The 18,480-nt window shown below is 38.0% G+C and overlaps 1 long non-coding RNA gene across 2 annotated transcripts in view; it reads right to left on the minus strand.

Moving 5' to 3' along the window:
* LOC149747966 (uncharacterized) overlaps nucleotides 1-18,480 on the minus strand; it is a 298,930-nt gene that overhangs the window by 154,831 nt on the left and 125,619 nt on the right. For both annotated transcript variants that reach the window (XR_016394885.1, XR_016394886.1), the window contains one exon: nucleotides 10,079-10,165. This is a non-coding gene — a long non-coding RNA (uncharacterized LOC149747966). The remainder of the gene's footprint in view (nucleotides 1-10,078; nucleotides 10,166-18,480) is intronic.

Genomic DNA, 18,480 nt, shown 5'->3' on the forward strand with positions numbered 1-18,480 from the left:
GATATGGGAACATATGTATACGTATAACTGATTCACTTTGTTATAAAGCAGAAACTAACACACCACTGTAAAGCAATTATACTCCAATAAAGATGTTAAAAAAAAAAAAGAAATGAAAAAAGAAGTAACGACTGACATTGTAGAAATACAATGGACAAGCAACTCTATGCCAATAAAATGGACAACCTGGAAGAAATGGACAAATTCTTAGAAAAGCACAACCTTCTGAGACTGAACCAAGAAGAAATAGAAAATATAAAAAGACCAGTCACAAGCAGTGAAATGGAAACTGTGATTAAAAACCTTCCAGCAAAACAAAGCCCAGGACCGGATGGCTTCACAGGTGAATTCTATCAAACATTTAGAGAAGAACTAACACCTATCCTTCTCAAACTCTTCCAAAATATAGCAGAGGGGGGAACACTCCCAAATCCATTATACGAGGCCACCATCACCCTGATACCAAAACCAGACAAGGATGTCACAAAGAAAGAAAACTACAGGCCAATATCAGTGATGAACATAAATGCAAAAATCCTCAACAAAATACTAGCAAACAGAATCCAACAGCACATTAAAAGGATCATACACGATGATCAAGTGGGGTTTATCTCAGGAATGCAAGGATTCTTCAGTATACAGAAATCAATCAATGTCCTGTAGCATATTAACAAATTGAAGGAGAAAAACCATATGATCATCTCAATAGATGCAGAAAAGGTTTCGACAAAATTCAACACCCATTTATGATAAAAACTCTCCAGAAAGTAGGTATAGAGGAACTACCTCAGCAAAATAAAGGCCATATATGACAAACGCACAGCCAACACCCTTCTCAGTGGTGAAAAACTGAAACCACTTCTGCTAAGATCAGGAACAAGACAAGGTTGTCCACTCTCACCACTATTATTCAACACAGTTTTGGAAGTTTTAGCCACAGCAATCACAGAAGAAAAATAAATAAAAGGAATTCAGATTGGAAAATAAGAAGTAAAGCTGTCACTGTTTGCAGATGACATGATACTATACATAGAGAATCCTAAAGATGCTACCAGAAAACTACTAGAGCTAATCAATGAATTTGGTAAAGTAGCAGGATACAAAATTAATGCACATTGATCTCTTGCATTCCTATATACTAATGATGAAAATCTGAAAGAGAAATTAAGGAAACATTCCCATTTACCATTGCAAAAATAAGAAGAAAATACCTGGGGATAAACCTACCTAAGGAGACCAAAGGCCTGTATGCAGAAAACTATGAGACACTGATGAAAGAAGTTAAGGACGATACAAACAGATCAAGAGATGTACCATATTCTTGGGATGGAAGAATCAACATTGTGAAAATGACTCTACTACCCAAAGAAATCTACATATTCAACGCAATCCCTATCAAACTACCACTGGCATTTTTCACAGAACTAGAACAAAAATTTTCACAATTCGTATGGAAACACAAAAGACCCCAAATAGGCAAAGCAATCTTGAGAAAGAAAAACGGAGCTGGAGGAATCAGGGTCCCTGACGTCAGACTATGCTAGGAAGCTAAATAAATAAATCAAGACAGTATGGTACTGGCACAAAAACAGAAATATAAATCAATGGAACAGGATAGAAAGCCCAGAGATAAATCCATGCACATATGGTCACCTTATTTTTGATAAAGGAGGCAAGCATATACAGTGGAAAAAGACAGCCTCTTCACCAAGTGGTGCTGGGAAAAATGGACAGCTACATGTAAAAGAATGAAATTAGAACACTTCCTAACACCATACACAAAAATAAACTCAAAATGGATTAAAGACCTAAATGTAAGACCAGACACTCTAAAACTCTTAGAGGAAAACATAGGCAGAACGCTCTATGACATAAATCACAGCAAGATCCTTTTTGACCCACCACCTAGAGAATTGGAAATAAAAATTAAAAAATGGGACCTAATGAAACTTAAAAGCTTTTGCACAGCAAAGGAAACCATAAACAAGACCAAAAGAGAACCCTCAGAATGGGAGAAAATATTTGCAAATGAAGCAACGGACAAACTATTAATCTCCAAAATATACAATCAGGTCATGCAGCTGAATATCAAAAAAACAAACAACCCAATCCAAAAATGGGCAGAAGACCTAAACAGACATTTCTCCAAAGAAGATATACAGATTGCCAACAAACACATGAAAGGATGCTCAACATCACTAATCATTAGAGGAATGCAAATGAAAACTGCAATGAGTATCATCTCACACCAGTCAGAATGGCCATTATCAAAAAATCTACAAACAATAAGTGCTGGAGAGGGTGTCCAGAAAAGGGAACCTTCTTGCACTGTTGGTGGGAATGTAACTTGATACAGCCACTATGGAGAACAGTATGGAGGTTCCTTAAAAAACTAAAAATAGAAGTACCATGTGACCCAGCAATCCCACTACTGAGCATATACCCTGAGACAACCATACTTCAAAAAGAGTCATGTACCAAAATGTTCATTGCAGCTCTATTTACAATAGCCAGGACATGGAAGCAACCTAAGTGTCTGTAGACAGATAAATGGCTAAAGATGATGTGGCACATATTTACAATGGAATATTACTCAGCCATACAAGAAATGGAATTGAACTATTTGTAGTGAGGCGTATGGACCTAGAGTCTGTCATACAGAGTGAAGTAATTCGGAAAGAGAAAAAGAAATACTGCATGCTAACAAATATATATGGAATCTAAAAAAAAAAGGTTCTGATGAACCTAGGGGCAGGACAGGAATAAAGATGCAAAGGTAGACAATGGAGTTGAGGACACGGAAGGGGGAAGGGTAAGCTGGGACGAAGTGAGAGTAGCATTGACATATACACAGTACCGAATGTAAAAGAGATAGCTAGTGGGAAGCAGCTGCATAGCACAGGGAGATTAGCTTGGTGCTTAGTGACCACCTAGAGGGGTGGGATAGGGAGGGTGGGAGGGAGACACAAGAAGGAGGGGATATGGGGATATATGTATACATATAGCAGATTCACTCTGTTATACAGCAGAAACTAACACAACATTGTAAAGCAATTACGCTCCAATAAAGATGTTAAATAAATAAAAAATCACAAGGTTACTATGAAGCTTAGATGAGAAAATATATAAAAAATTTACTGCATAAAGATGGCTTACAGTAGATGTTTCATAAGCATAGTCTATATTCTGTTTCCATTTCCGTTTTCCTCCATAAGGAAGGCTATTGGACGTTACCGTAATAAAGCTTGTTAAACAAGGTTACATTTGATTCAATGAGTGATGGAAGAGAAAACTGGAGGGTAACAGGTTCTGAAATGAATGAAAAATAATGATTTATAGACGGTAATTGATAAAGCTACTCTTTCAAGAAGAATGAGAGGGTGATGGGATGTAGAACAAAGGAACAATAGTATGAAGGAGAATCGGGGTGAAGGAAAAATGTTTGTGGGTGGTGGTGGTTGTTTTTTTAGGATGGAGGTTTGAGTGTGCCTATAACAAGGAAAGAAAGGGACTTACGAGGAGGAATATAAAAATGAGAAAGAGTAATAATACAGAAAATACCTTCAGGAAATAGAATATAAGAGCAGCATTGATTAAAGTTACAGTAGTTATAAAAACAAATTGCCAAATGAACACAAACCCCTTATAGGCAGTTCAAGCCGGGCCTTCGGAGACCTGGGCTCACTTGAATCTAGCATTTCAATAGACAGTTACTCTTAGCCAGCGGTACCAAGGACTCCAGTGTTCAGGGCTGAGGAGTACTGTAGGAGCCTCCTACCTGCAGCTGCCTCTCCCTAATGCCTGAAATGGCAATTACTCATTAATATGTCAAGTGATTAACAGCTATGTAGCCTATTAAGATCCTATCTGTGGGCAGTACAGACTTCAGTTTGAAAGCTCCATCATTTATTATGTGTATAAGCTTGGGAAAGTTTTTAGATTTCTCTAAGCCTTAGATTCCTTTATTTTCTGGCTGTGCCATGCAGCTTGTAGGATCTTAGTTCCCCGACCAGGGATTGATCCCTGGCGCTCAGCAGTGAAAGTGTGGAGTCCTAACAACTGGACTGCCAGGGAATTCCCGAGCCTCAATTTCTCGAACTCTAAGAATAACGGTTCCTACGTAACAGAATTGAAAATAAGGTACACTAAGTAATTAATAGTGATTAGCATACAGAAAATAATTTTCCTTGTGGGGTGTTAGAGTACTGTAATTTGCCTATTTGCTTACTTTTGAATAATCTTTTCATAAAAGTCTGACCCCATCTAATATAACATGCTTACAGAGAGTTGAGCTGAAATCACTATTACTGATGTTATCCTAGGGTGGTCAGATGAAGAGACTATCCCAGGATTCTGAACGTGGCTTGAGCCAATAGAACTGCGACATTCCCCCAAAGAAGCCTAGGCCTTTTGGGACACAGATGTGTGTGACTCAAAAACTATCCATGGTATCCAGCTTCAAGAAGAGAAAAGAAGAAACATTTTCATTTAAATTTTCAAATGCTGAGGACATTATCTTCGGGAACCTTCCCTAAGACTTTGGCATCTATTTACCTATTTTCTTCAGGTTTAAATCAATATGATCCTTTGCCAAGGATGGCAAATTATTATACCAACAAAAGCACAAAATACAGAAATTCCGAGGTAAAAAGAATTCTCATTCTCCAATTTCATGTATGGATATTATTATTGTAATTACCATTATTTAAGAAGTATTGTATTTAGCCAGTAGTTTTGAGTAGACCAATCCATTAAGAATACATTTTTAATGTAACACTCTTAGAATGTCTAAGACTTAATTTATAAATGTCCCAGTTTTTGTATTGCCATTCTTTAATCCTGAGTTCATATTCTACCAGAAAAGGCAGAATCTAACATGGAATCCCTATCTGTAGGTAATTAAATTGAATAGTAAAGACTATTTGGAATGGCTTAAAGCAATAGGGCAAAGGGAGGGGTTAGCAAAGTCCAAACAGAATGAATCTTTGATTCAGTAGAGAAACGCTTCTCAAACTTTCACGTGCCTATAGGTCAGCTGGAGATCTTTTGAAAATGCAGACTCTGATTCAGTAGACCTAAGGCTGGGGTATGAGGTCTTGCATCTCTAACAAACTTCCAGGATCGAGGATGCTACTGACCCCCACCACACTCAAGTAGTGAGGAAGAATCTAGAATTCGGTAATGAGTAGGGAGGGAGCCTGCCATGTGCCCTCTAACTCAGCATCACAGAAAACATCTGAAAACTCAACCACCAGCCACCTGCCGTTTGGAGTCCCTCATCTTCTAACACAACAGCTCTCTGACATTTTGATGCTAAAAACTGACTTATCCACAAGCAGAGGCGTAAACTCTGGAAACATTTCTTTATCTAGAAACCTGATGGACATTGATCAAGTAACTAGAGAAGAACCATAACAAGGTGACATCATCTGTTGAGGCGAAAGAGCAAAAACAAGACCAGATACCTAACCAACTGCCTTTATCAGAACTACGCCATTCCATACACCTGAAAGCAATACAGTGTTATGCGTCATTTATATCTCAATAATAAACAATTGGGCCATTCCATCACATATGCCAATGGTGATTCCCAAGATAGATCCTTTGGGAAAATGATAACAAATCTTTCTATCGAAAGTTTTTTTCTGATGGGCCAATCAATGTGAAATAGTTCCTCTCCACTTTCTCTAGTATAAAACAAATTCAGATTCACATTTGATTTCAATAGATTTTAATTCAATAATAAGCAATTATTTTAGAAGGAAGCACATGAGAAAAATACTTGAATATATGAAAACATTAAAGAGGTGGTATGCCCTAATTGCTTGTAGAATTATTTGCTTTGATGAACACAACACAAGAATTATAGTGGAAATCAATGCTCTGGTTTACCTCTTTTTAAGAGTGTCTATTTTTATTAGAATATTTCCTTTTCTAAAAGCAGTCACCATCTTTAAGCAATGAAGACAGGCTAGCTGTACCCAAGCGCTTTCAATTGTGGTCAGAGGGAGCACACATCCTCTAATGACCTCAGGAAAGATCATCAAAGATGTACTGTGAATGAAGATGTTTACTCAGCAGTGAGCTAGCACACATATTCAGGCGTTTTATTTTTAACAGCCAAAAAGAATGTCAGAAGCCTCATTTCCTGGTCGGCTGATAAGCATCCTGCCCTAAGCATGGATGAGCACACAGCACATCATCTCAAATGTAGCATGAGTGATGGCTGTAAGTATGACAGCTGACACCTTCACTAAACCATTATTCTTGGAAACAAGGCAATCTATACACTCAGAGAGGAAGACTTTGCTAGCTGGGTGTTTACATCTATATTTGCCACCTAGGGAGAATAACGGCCTTATTTCAGAACAAGTTGTATAAGTAGAGATACATCTTAAATTTTACAATGGAAGGGCCAATGCTTTTGTTTCTTTCAGTCATTTGTTTTCTGAGTATCTTAATGTAAAATGACTCTTGAAAGGTTTTTGCAAATTATCTTCTTGAACTGTACCCATCCTCTGGGCTAAAGAGTTGTTTGCAGTTGCTTCAGAAATGGAAGTCTTGATTTATATTTCACAGGTGCTGTATTTTTGAAGGCGCAGCAGCACAGTGGGACCTACGTCCACTTGTCTTCGTTCCCCTGATAAGGAGCAAAGCATCCTGGGGGAGAGGCAGGCTCAGGCTCTCACTGAGAAGCCAGAGTTTGGGCTCCTTGTGAGAGCCATTCACCCTGGCACCAACACGATGCCTTACTTAAACTTCCCAGACAAAAACAGATATTCACTTGAGCTGGAAAAGCAGGGGGATGGAGAAGTGTAGAGCTACAAGTTTAAATATTTCAGCTCTGTCTGTGAAAATGACTCCCTGTGTGTAGGTAACCTTGGCCAGGTTAATTCACTTAAGCTGCAAAGAGTTGCTCCACCTTTCCTGTCAATCAAACGAACAACTACTTTTTAAAATAATGATGAACACGAAGACAATGCATCAAATTAACTCGAAGTGGATATGACATCAGGCTGCGCCACCACTGATGATATTCGGATAGGAAACAAAATACTGGATTAAAAGCACGTTTGCCTTTTTTAAAAAAAAGTAAAATTTGAAACATATAGCCAATTTTAATTAATAATGCTTTATTATATCAATTAGCTTTTTCTAGGATGTAGCTATTAAATTAAACCCCACAGTTGGACAATTACCTTTTCTTCATTACTCTCCAATTGTTTCATAGGGATTGCTATCTTCCCTAGATTATAAACTAGATTATAAACTCCTCAAGGGCAGCAATATGTCTTTTTTGTTCACGATTTAGGGTTAATCACAAGATCTCTGTGCTACCCATGAGCTCAACATGAATAGAGAGATGGGGAAGGATTCCACTCCACCCTCCAAGTGCAGTAAGGGAATAAAATGTGCTCTGGTGCCACCATCTCCCTAAGTACTCTATTCCTTATTGCTTATTGTGGCACAGCTGGATTAAACTAGAAGTTTAATGGGGATTGGGGACAATGGAGAAGGTGAGGACATTTTGTACCCTTGTCTCACCTTATGGCTGTAGGCCCCAGTGCTTCGGCACCAACTCATTTGTCCTACTGCTCCTAGCTCTGATATCTGACTGCAGTAAGTTTTACCTTCCCTGGAGTTTAAATTTCTACTCCTTTGTTTGAATAAAATTGAAGTATCTCTGCAGAGTGATTCTTGGTAGAGCCATCTATTCTGTAATTATAATACCACCAATAATTACTATTTACTGAGCATGTATTAATTAGCTCTTTAAGTAGATTATCTAATTAAATCTACTCGAAAACACTGTGTGGTAGCTATTATTAGTCCCAAGACAGAGATAAGGAAATCGAAGCCCAGAGAGATCTTATCTAACTTCATATATCTGCTAAGTGAAGGAGGAAGTATTTGAAACTGGGTCTGTCTGACTACAAAATAAGGCATCTCTACGTTTGTCAGATTGCACGGCTACTGAATAAACTCTGCACAGTGAGGTAGGGAAATCAATGGAGCAGTCATTTGTTCCAGGGACAGCTAAAATACCACTATAAAAAAATTTTGCCCATATATACAGGGAGAAAAAAGGCTCATAGCAACACTCTATGTAATAACCAAAAAAAAAAAAGAAAAGAAAAGAAAAAGAAAAAGGATAAAAGATAAGCAACCCAAAGATCAACCATAAACAAATAAGTAGATTATGGTATAGCCATGGGATAGGATATTATATAACAGTGAAAATAGTGAAATACAACTACATGTAACAATGTGAATGAATCTCAGGGATTAAAGATTAAACAAAAAAGCTATTGCAGAAAAATACATGGCATGAGATTCCACTTATAAAGCTCTTTGACACGCAAGACTAAACAATACAACAAGGGAATAGGAACACAAAATTCATGTCAGGACAGGGATGGGCTGTTAAGACAGAAGTGGAAAGAAGAGATCTTAGAAGGACTCTCATAAGATGGCAAAGTTAAATAAAGTGTTCTTCTTAAACTTGGTAGTGGGGGTCCAGGGAACACTGCATAGTTATACTTTAAATTTTTTTGTGTTTTTTTTAAATTATAGCAAAATATATATAGTACAAAATTGACTATTTTAGCAATGTTTAAAATGTACAGTTCAGTGTCATTAAACATATTCACATTGTTATGGAACTGTTATCACTAGATAACATTATTCTTTTTGTCTAGTAACATTAGATTAAAAGAGTTTGTAGCAATAGCTGGTGATACTTATATAACCTTCATATCTTTGGTAAATTCTAAACAACTCATGATTGTAAGAAAATGTCTCTCATTTTGTAGTGAGAAATCTGGCTTTTGTTGCTGAGAAAAGTACATTGAGTTAGTCTTGGGGTAATTAATGTAATACGTGGAGAAAGGTTAAGATGTTTGATCTGAAATAAATAAAAAGCAGCAACATATTTTCAATGGGATCTGAAGGTTCAAGGATACCTTGAGTTTAAGGAGTTCTATCTACTACATGTTGGGTTGATTGTAAAGCAAATTTTAAGTCAGATAGTTTTTACTATTGCATTAATTACATTCCATCTCTCTTTCTAATTATTATATAGCCCAGTAGTTTTTTTAAAAAAAAGTATGACAGCTGCATCTGTACACTTTCCAAATATGCAGCATAGTTAGAAATGGCAAGTAACTGTTTTATAATGTGTTCCATAATGCCAACTGTCCATGGGTTATGTGAAGAGCAAGCATAAATAGCAGGTAGGAAGCCCAATGGAGTTATATCCTATCTTCCATCAGCTCACACTTTTGAGCACTATTGATCTCAGGTTTTTCTCCAATGCTGGCATTTCAGACCCAAGTTTAGCAAGTTCTTGCTGCAGTTGTTCATTTGTTCCCTGTGCCTGCTGCAGCATGACTTGATCATTGTTTAAATGCATTTGTAATTTCAGAAACTGAGGGAAGAAAAAAAAAAAAGGGAGTGGGGCTGTTTTAGGCAATAATGCTCTGTTTTATAATAAAAGAAGCCATTGAAAGCTGATTATGTAACAAATCCATCAAGGCTGCAAAAGTACACCAGAGAATGAAGCATGATGGGAATTTTTAAGTCAGATATAATTTCTTTTCTGCCTGCAGGAGTTCTTTGTTAAAAAGCAATATATTAACTCATTAAAAAAAATCTGGAAAGACTTCAAAAAAAGTAGCTTAATCTGCTACATTTTATGACATTTTATAGCCAATTCATGTTTTAACAAGTTCATTCACTTAATCATTACAATAGATTATCTGATACATTTCTCTTTAATAAACTAGATTTTTCCTCATGAAGTATAGCTTGTTTAGATTCTTTTAAAAGCTCAGTTTCTTTATAGGATAATTCCGTAAATATTCACAATGTACAATTTTGTGTTACACATTTTTATAAAGGGTCTAGCCAACAATGCACCATGAATAATAATGATGATACACTTTGCTGGTTCTTCTTCTTTAGGATTTTAATTAAAAGTAAGCATATGGCACTTAGAAGGCAGCATACAGATGATTTGTAAGGAATGACATGACAAAGTAAGCTAAAATTGTAAATAATTGCTTCATCGTCCAAATACCTGAGTTTCACTGAATTCTGAGAGGCAGTAGGGTCCAGTGGAATCCCTTGGATGATATAGCCAGATTTCTGTTTTCTCAGTTGTCAACTGTAAATGAAAATATCATCAACTAACTTTATTGCAGAAAGAAATGAAACACCAGGTGGACAATCTACACCTAATTATAATTTGTTGGGAGCATTCACTTAAGCATTTTCTGGAAATTCATATGTAGGGAATACATATAGACCCAATTTGATAATGCTGCACACAGAGCTGATTCACTAAATTTCTATAAATCTCTGAAATAGTTTCTTTTAAAAAGTAACTTGTGTATATGGGTGCCTATGTAATACACACACATATATGCATTACAATAAACTTTATGTATATATATGTCTCTCCTCCATCCCACCCCACCCCACCCATGCTCTAGGTACCTTCTCGGTCAGTGAGATCTAGCCAACACACTGTACTGTACACATATTCCTGGCTAAAAAGCATTAGTTCACCATATTGCAAAGGTCCTCTGCCAAAGAGTACTCTACCTCATTTTCCTGAGTTGAGTGTGTTCTAAAACACGTATTGTTTACTACGCTATGGCTGTTCTTTCTACTATTTATTGTGTGTTATGGTGAACAGTTTTGACCCATAACATCTGACAAAAGTCAAAAAGTACGCAAACAATACTTACACCTAAAAAAGGTGGTAAGGAGATAAGCAGACTACAATGTGTCTTCAAGAAAATGACTTAGGAATCAGAGAATAAATATCATGAAGCACTTACTTATATTTGAAAGTCCTTTGACCTTCATAAACATCATAAACATCACTGCAAGCTGGAGGACTGACCAGCAAAGACAGACTGTCCGTGTTGATTGTCTGGAGAGCATCTCCTTAAGGCTGTCCTCGAATGAACCCACATAGAAATGATCCTACCATTTTTGGGAATACATCCTCTGAATTAAACCAGGTGTGCCATATCCAAAAGTTTCTGGAAACATGGTCTCTTTCGGAAAGTAATTTAAAAGATACAGTTTTTTGATGGAACAAAGGGTGTTAAAGAAACTGGCTGAATCACAAGAGATGCAACACCAAGTGAAGAGAGGGACCACATCTGATGAAAGTACAAGAGTAAAAAGGGTGAAAGTATGTCAAGAGAGAAAACAAATGATAAGCTGATATAAGTTTAAATCTCATGCCTAACCTGGCACACTTAAGGCAAAACAGAAGTCACTCTGGCAGAAGACAGTGGGTATCAGTGCATAAAGGTTAAGCTTGCTCAACCAACAGTGCCCGGCACATTTTTACGTATATAGTAAGTGATCAGTGAATGAATCCACAAAGAGCCTACATGACCCAAGTAAAATTAGCCTCTAACTAGAGAGGCCAGTCTTGTTTTCCAGATAGAAGGCAAAATGTTACAAAAATTGCACCAGCAGGAAGAACCCACAGCAAGTAAACACTTTACCTCTTTTTGATATTAAAAAATAAAGATAACTCTAAACTATATATTTAATCACAAGGCAAGGAGATTTCTTACACCTACTCACTCAGGGCAAAACGTTATGAAAAACCATAAAGGGTCTTTTTTACATCTTTCTTTCCAACTTCTTAAACCTCCCAATTCATCCCACCCCACCCCAGCTTTCCCCCCTTGGTGTCCATACATTTGTTCTCTACATCTGTGTCTCTATTTCTGCCCAGCAAACTGGTTCATATGTACCATTTTTATAGATTCCACATATATGCTTTAATATACGATATCTGTTTTTCTCTTTCTGACTTACTTCCCTCTGTATGACAGTCTCTAGGTCCATCCACATCTCTACAAATGACCCAACTTTGTTCCTTTTTATGGCTGAGTAGTATTCCATTGTATATATGTACCGCATCTTCTTTATGCATTCATCTGTCAATGGGCATTTAGGTTGCTTCCATGTCTTGGCTATTGTAAATAGTGCTGCAATGAACATTGGGGTGTAAGTGTCATTTTGAATTATGGTTTTCTCAGGGTATATGCCCAGTAGTGGGATTGCTGAGTCATATGGTAATTCTATTTTTAGTTCTTTAAGGAACCTCCATACTGTTCTCCATAGTGGCTGTATCAATTTACATTCCACCAGCAGTGCAAGAGGGTTCCCTTTTCTCCACACCCTCTCCAGCAACTGATGTTTGTAGATTTTCTGATGATACCCACTCTAACTGGTGTCAGGTGATACCTCATTGTAGTTTTGATTTGCATTTCTCTAATGATTATGATGTTGAGCATCTTTTCATGTGCCTCTTGGCCATCTGTATGTCTTCTTTGGAGAAATGTCTATTTAGGTCTTGTGCCCATCTTTTGATTGGGTTGTTTGTTTCTTTAATATTGAGCTGCATGGGCTCTTTATATATTTTGGAGATTAATCCTTTGTCCGTTAATTTGTTTGCAAATATTTTCTCCTACTCCAGCATGGTCTTTTCCTCTTGTTTATAGTTTCCTTTGCTGTGCAAAAGCTTTTAAGTTTCATTAGGTCCCATTTGTTTATTTTTGTTTTTATTTCCATTACTCGAGGAGGTGGGTCAAAAAAGATCTTGCTGTGATTTATTTCAAAGAGTGTTCTTCCTATGTTTTCCTCTAAGAGTTTTATAGTGTCTGATCTTACATCTAGGTGTTTAACCCATTTTGAGTTTATTTTTGTGTATGGTGTTAGGGAGTGTTCTAATTTCATTCTTTTACAAGTAGCTGTCCAGTTTCCCCAGCACCACTTATTGAAGAGACTGTCTTTTCTCCATTGTACATCCTTGCCTCCTTTGTAATAGATTAGGAGACCACAGGTGCGTGGGTTTATCTCCGTGCTTTCTATCCTATTCCACTGATCTATATTTCTGTTTCCGTGCCAGTACCATATTGTCTTGATTACTGTAGCTTTGTAGTATAGTCTGAAGTCAGGGAGTCTGATTCTTCCAGCTCTGTTATTTTCCCTCAAGATTGCTTTGGCTGTTCGGGGTCTTTTGTGTCTCCATACAAATTTTAAGATTTTTTGTTCTAGTTCTGTAAAAAATGCCATTGGTAATTTGATAGGGATTGCATTGAAGCTGTAGATTGCTTTGGGTAGTATAGTCATTTTCACAATATTGATTCTTCCAATCCAAGAACATGGTATATCTCATAATCTGTGTCATCTTTCATTTCTTTCATCAGTGCCTTATAGTTTTCTGAGTACATGTCTTTTACCTACTTAGGTAGGTTTATTCCAGGTATTTTCATCTTTTTGTTGCAATGGTGAATGGGATTATTTCCTTAATTTCTCTTTCTGATATTTTGTTGTTTGTGCATAGGAATGCAAGAGATTTCTGTGCATTATTTTGTAGCCTGCAACTTTACCTGCAACTTTACTTTACTAAATTCATTCTTTAGCTCTAGTAGTTTTCTGGTGGCATCTTTAGGATTCTCTATGTATAGTATCATGTCATCTGCAAACAGTGACAGTTTTACTTCTTCTTTTCCAATTTGTATTTCTTTTATTTCTTTTTCTTCTGTGATTGCTGTGGCTAGGACTTCCAAAACTATATTGAATAATAGTGGTGAGAGTCGACATCTTTGTCTTCTTCCTGATCTTAGAGAAAATGCTTTCAAGTTTTTCATCATTGAGAATGATATTTGCTGTGGGTTTGCCATATACGGCCTTTATTATGTTGAGGTAGTTTCCCTCTATGCCCACTCTCTGGAGAGGTTTTATCATAAATGGGTGTTGAATTTTGCCAAAAGCTTTTTCTGCATCTATTAAAATTATCATACGGTTTTTATTCTTCAGTTTGTTAATACAGTGTAGTGTATCACACTGACTGAATTGCACATATTGAAGAATCCTTGAATCCCTGGGATAAATCTCACTTGATCATGGTGTATGATCCTTTTAATGTGTTGTTGGATTCTGTTTGAATTTTGTTGAGGTTTTTGCATCCATATTCATCAGTGACATTGGTCTGTAATTTTCTTTTTTTATAGTATTTTGTCTGGTTTTGGTATCCGGGTGATGGTGGCCTCATAGAATGAGTTTGGGAGTGTTCCTTCCTCTGCAACTTTTTGGAAGAGTGTGATAAGGATGGGTGTTAGCTCTTCTCTAAATGGTTGATAGAATTCACCTGTGTACCCAACTGATCCTGGACTTTGGTTTGTTGGAAGATTTTTAATTGCAGTTTCAATTCATTACATCTGATTGGTCTGTTCATATTTTCTATTTCTTCCTGGTTCAGTCTTGGAAGCTTATACCTTTCTAAGAATTTTTCCATTTCTTCCAGGTTGTCCACTTTATTGGCATAGAGTTGCTTGTAGTAGTCTCTTAGGATGCTTTGTATTTCTGTGGTGTCTGTTGTAACTTCTCCTTTTTCATTTCTAATTTTATTGATTTGAGTACTTTCCCTCTTTTTCTTGATGAGTCTGGCTAAAGGTTTATCAATTTTGTTTATCTTCTCAAAGAACCAGCTTTTAGTTTTATTGATCTTTGCTATTGTTTTCTTTGTTTCTATTTCATTAATTTCTGCTCTGATCTTTATGATTTCTTTCCTTCTACTAACTTTGGGTTTTGTTTGTTCTTCTTTCTCTAGTTCCTCTAGGTGTAAGGTTAGATTGTTTTTTTGAGATTTTTCTTGTTTCTTGAGGTAGGCCTGTATTGCTATAAACTTTCCTCTTAGAACTGCTTTTGCTGCATCCCATAGGTTTTGGATCGTTGTGCTTTCACTGTCATTTGTCTCTAGGTATTTTTTGATTTCCTCTTTGATTTCTTCAATGATGTCTTGGTTATTTAGTAATGTATTATTTAGTTTCCATGTGTTTGTGTTTTTTATGTTTTTTCCATGTAATTGATTTCTAATCTCATAGCCTTGTGGTCAGAAAACATGCTTGATATGATTTCAATTTTCTTAAATTTACCAAGTCTTCATTTGTGACCTAAGATGTGATCTACCCTGGAGGATGTTCCGTGTGCACTTGAGGCGAAAGTGTAATCTGCTGTTTTCGGATGGTATGTCCTATAAATGTCAGTTAAATCTATCTTCTCTATTGTGTCAATTAAAGCTTGTGTTTCCTTATTAATTTTCTGTTTGGATGATCTGTCCATTGGTGTAAGTGAGGTGTTAAAATCCCCTGCTATTACTGTGCTACTGTCAATTTCCTCTTTTATATCTGTTAGCATTTGCCTTTTGTATTGAGGTGCTCCTATGTTGGTTGCATATATATTTATAATTGTTACATCTTCTTCTTGGATGAATCCCTTGGTCATTATGTAGTGTCCTTCTTTGTCTCTTGTAACATTCTTTATTTTAAAGTCTATTTTATCTGATATGAGTATTGCTACTCCAGCTTTATTTTGATTTCCATTTGCATGGAATATCTTTTTCCATCCCCTCTCTTTCAGTCTCTATGTGTCCCTAGGTCTGAAGTGGGGCTCTTGTAGGCAGCATATAGATGGGTCTTGTTTTTGTATACATTCAGTGAGCCTGTGTCTTTTGGTTGGAGCATTTAATCCATTCACCTTTAAGGTAATTATAGATATGTATGTTCCTATTATAATTTTCTTAATTCTTATGGGTTTGTTTTCGTAGGTCCTTTTCTCCCCTTGTGTTTCCCACTCAAAGAAGTTCTTTTAGCATTTGTTGTAGAGCTGGTTTGGTGGTCCTGAATTCTCTTAGCTTTTGCTTGTCTGTAAAGCTTTTGATTTCCCTGTGGCATCTGAATGAGATCCTTGCTGGGTAGAGTAATCTCGGTTGTAGGTTCTTTCCTTTCATCACTTTAAATATATCATGCCACTCCCTTCTGGCTTGTAGAGTTTCTGCTGAGAAATCAGCTGTTAACCTTATGGGGATTCCCTTGTATTCCCTTTGTTCCCTTGTTGCTTTTAATAATTTTTCTTTGTCTTTAATTTTTGTCAGTTGGATGACTATGTGTCTCGGTGTGTTTCTCCTTGGGTTTATCCTGCCTGGGACTCTCTGCACTTCCTGGACTTGCGTGGCTATTTCCTTTCCCATGTTAGGGAAGTTTTCGACTGTAATCTCTTCAAATATTTTCTCGGGTCTTTTCTCTCTCTCTTCTCCTTCTGGGACCACTATAATGCGAATGTTGCTGCATCTAATGTTGTCCCAGAGGTCTCTTGGGCTGTCTTCATTTCTTTTCATTCTTTTCTCTTTATTCTGTTCTGTGTCAGGGATTTCCACCATTCTGTCTTCTAGGTCACTTATCCATTCTTCTACCTCAGTTATTCTGCTATTGATTCCTTGTAGTGTATTTTTCATTTCAATTATTGTATTGGTCATCTTTTTCTGCTTGCTCTTTAGTTCTTCTAGGTCTTTGTTAAACATTTCTTGCATCTTCTCCATCTTTGCCTCCATTCTTTTTCTGAGGTCCTGGATCTTCTTCACTATCATTATTCTGAATTCTTTTTCTGGCAGATTGCCTATCTCCACTTCCTTTAGCTGTTTTTCTGGGGTTTAATCTTGTTCCTTCATCTGATACATAGCCCTCTGCCTTTTCATTTTGTCTATCTTTCTGTGAATGTGGTTTTCGTTCCATAGGCTGCAGGATTGTAGTTCTTCTTGTTTCTGCTGTCTGCCCTCTGGTGGATAAGGCTTTCTAAGAGGCTTGTGCAAACTTCCTGATGGGAGGGACTGGTGGTGGGTAGAGCTGGGTGTTGCTCTGGTGGGCAGAGCTCAGTAAAACTTTAATCCCCTTGCCCGCTGATGGGTGGGGCTGAGTTCCCTCCCCGTTGGTGGTTTGGCCTGAGGCAACCCATCACTGGAGTGTATAGGCTGTTTGGTAGGGCTAATGGCAGACTCCCAGAGTGTTCATGCCAAGGATTACTTCCCAGAACTTCTGCTGCCAGTGTCCTTGTCTCTGTGGTGAGCCACAACCTTCCCCCACCTCTGGAGGAGACCCTCCAACACCAGCAGGTAGGTCTGGTTCAGTCTCATTTGGGGTCACTGCTCCTTCCCCCTGGGTCCTGATGTGCACACTACTTTGTGTGTGCCCTCCAAGGGTGGAGTCTCCGTTTCCCCCAGTCCTGTCAAAGTCCTGCAATCCAATCCCGCTTGCTTACAAAGTCTGATTCTCTGGGAATTCCTCCTCCTTTTGCCAGCCCCCCAGGTTGGGAAGCCTGATGTGGGGCTAAGAATCTTCACTCCAGTGGGTGGACTCCTGTGGTATAATTGTTCTCAAGTTTGTAGGTCGCCCATCCAGCGGTTATGGGATTTGATTTTCTTGTGTTTCTGCCCCTCCTACCATCTCATTGCAGCTTCTCCTTCGTCTTTGGATGTGGGGTATCTTTTTTGGTGAGTTCCAGTGTCTTCCTGTCGATGACTGTTCAGCAGTTAGTTGTGATTCTGGTGCTCTCTCAAGAGGGAGTGAGCGCACGTCCTTCTACTCCACCATCTTGAAGCAATCTCCTTAATTTTCACACTTTCTACAAAAATTTTCCCCTTCTCATTTCTACATCTCCCGGGTTGGGGGGGAAAATATGTGAACTCTTCCACACTCCTCTTCCCTACCCTCATCTTTCCTACCCACGCATATGTTTAGTGGGAAAGAAAAGTTTTCAAAAATATATAAGAAAATCCTGGGAATTCCCTGGTGGTCCAGTGATTAGGATTCCACACTCTCACTGCCAAGGGCCTGGGTTCGATCCCTGGTCAGGGAACTAAGATCCTGCAAGCCTCATGGCACAACCAAAAAAGAAAAGAAAAAGTAAAGAAAAGAGAAAATTCTTTTGGTGGCAAATAAGACAGAGTGTTTAACCTCTATCAATCATTCTTCCTGCTCCTACTGAATCTTCAGAGGCATGAGGGCTGAGGTTGTGGAAGAAGAGGCAGAGTAAGTGGGAAGGACCCAGGAGAAGTGACGCATTCATTCTTTAAGCAGTGACCAGGCTCACTGACCAAGCTGGAGGAGATACCACAGTCAGTAAGATGCAGCCCCACTCTGATGCAACTTTCATTCTAAAGGTAGAAAAGCTAACAAATAATAATAAAATAATTATAAAATTGGAAATGTTATGAAAGAAACAAGGGCTGAAAGGTAATAATGGCTGTTGTGCATTGGGGGTGGACACCCACTCTAGGTAGAATACTCAAGGCTAAATGAGGAGTTGGCCACGTAGGAAGATGGGGAAGCACTTCCTGGGGAAAATAACCAGGACAACTGGTGCTGAGCTGGAAGGAGTGTGAGGGGCAGAAACCCCAATGACTGGTTCTGCAAAGATTGCTCTGGTTGACTTACAGAGAATAGACTGCAGGAGGCCAAAAGCAAAAGCAGAGGGCCTGTTGCAGGAGCCTTGGTAAGAGAAGTGGGCTGCTGGACTAAGATGGGGCAGAGGAGATGGACAACAGTGAAGAGATGAGGCTTGACAATGGAGTGGGTGTCGGAATGCAAGAAAAGGGGAGAATCAACA

The sequence above is a fragment of the Delphinapterus leucas genome, chromosome 11 (genome assembly GCF_059928025.1).
Source record: "Delphinapterus leucas isolate spDelLeu-1000000601 "Yukka" chromosome 11, BTC_Dleu_Yukka2, whole genome shotgun sequence".
Taxonomy (NCBI): domain Eukaryota; kingdom Metazoa; phylum Chordata; class Mammalia; order Artiodactyla; family Monodontidae; genus Delphinapterus; species Delphinapterus leucas.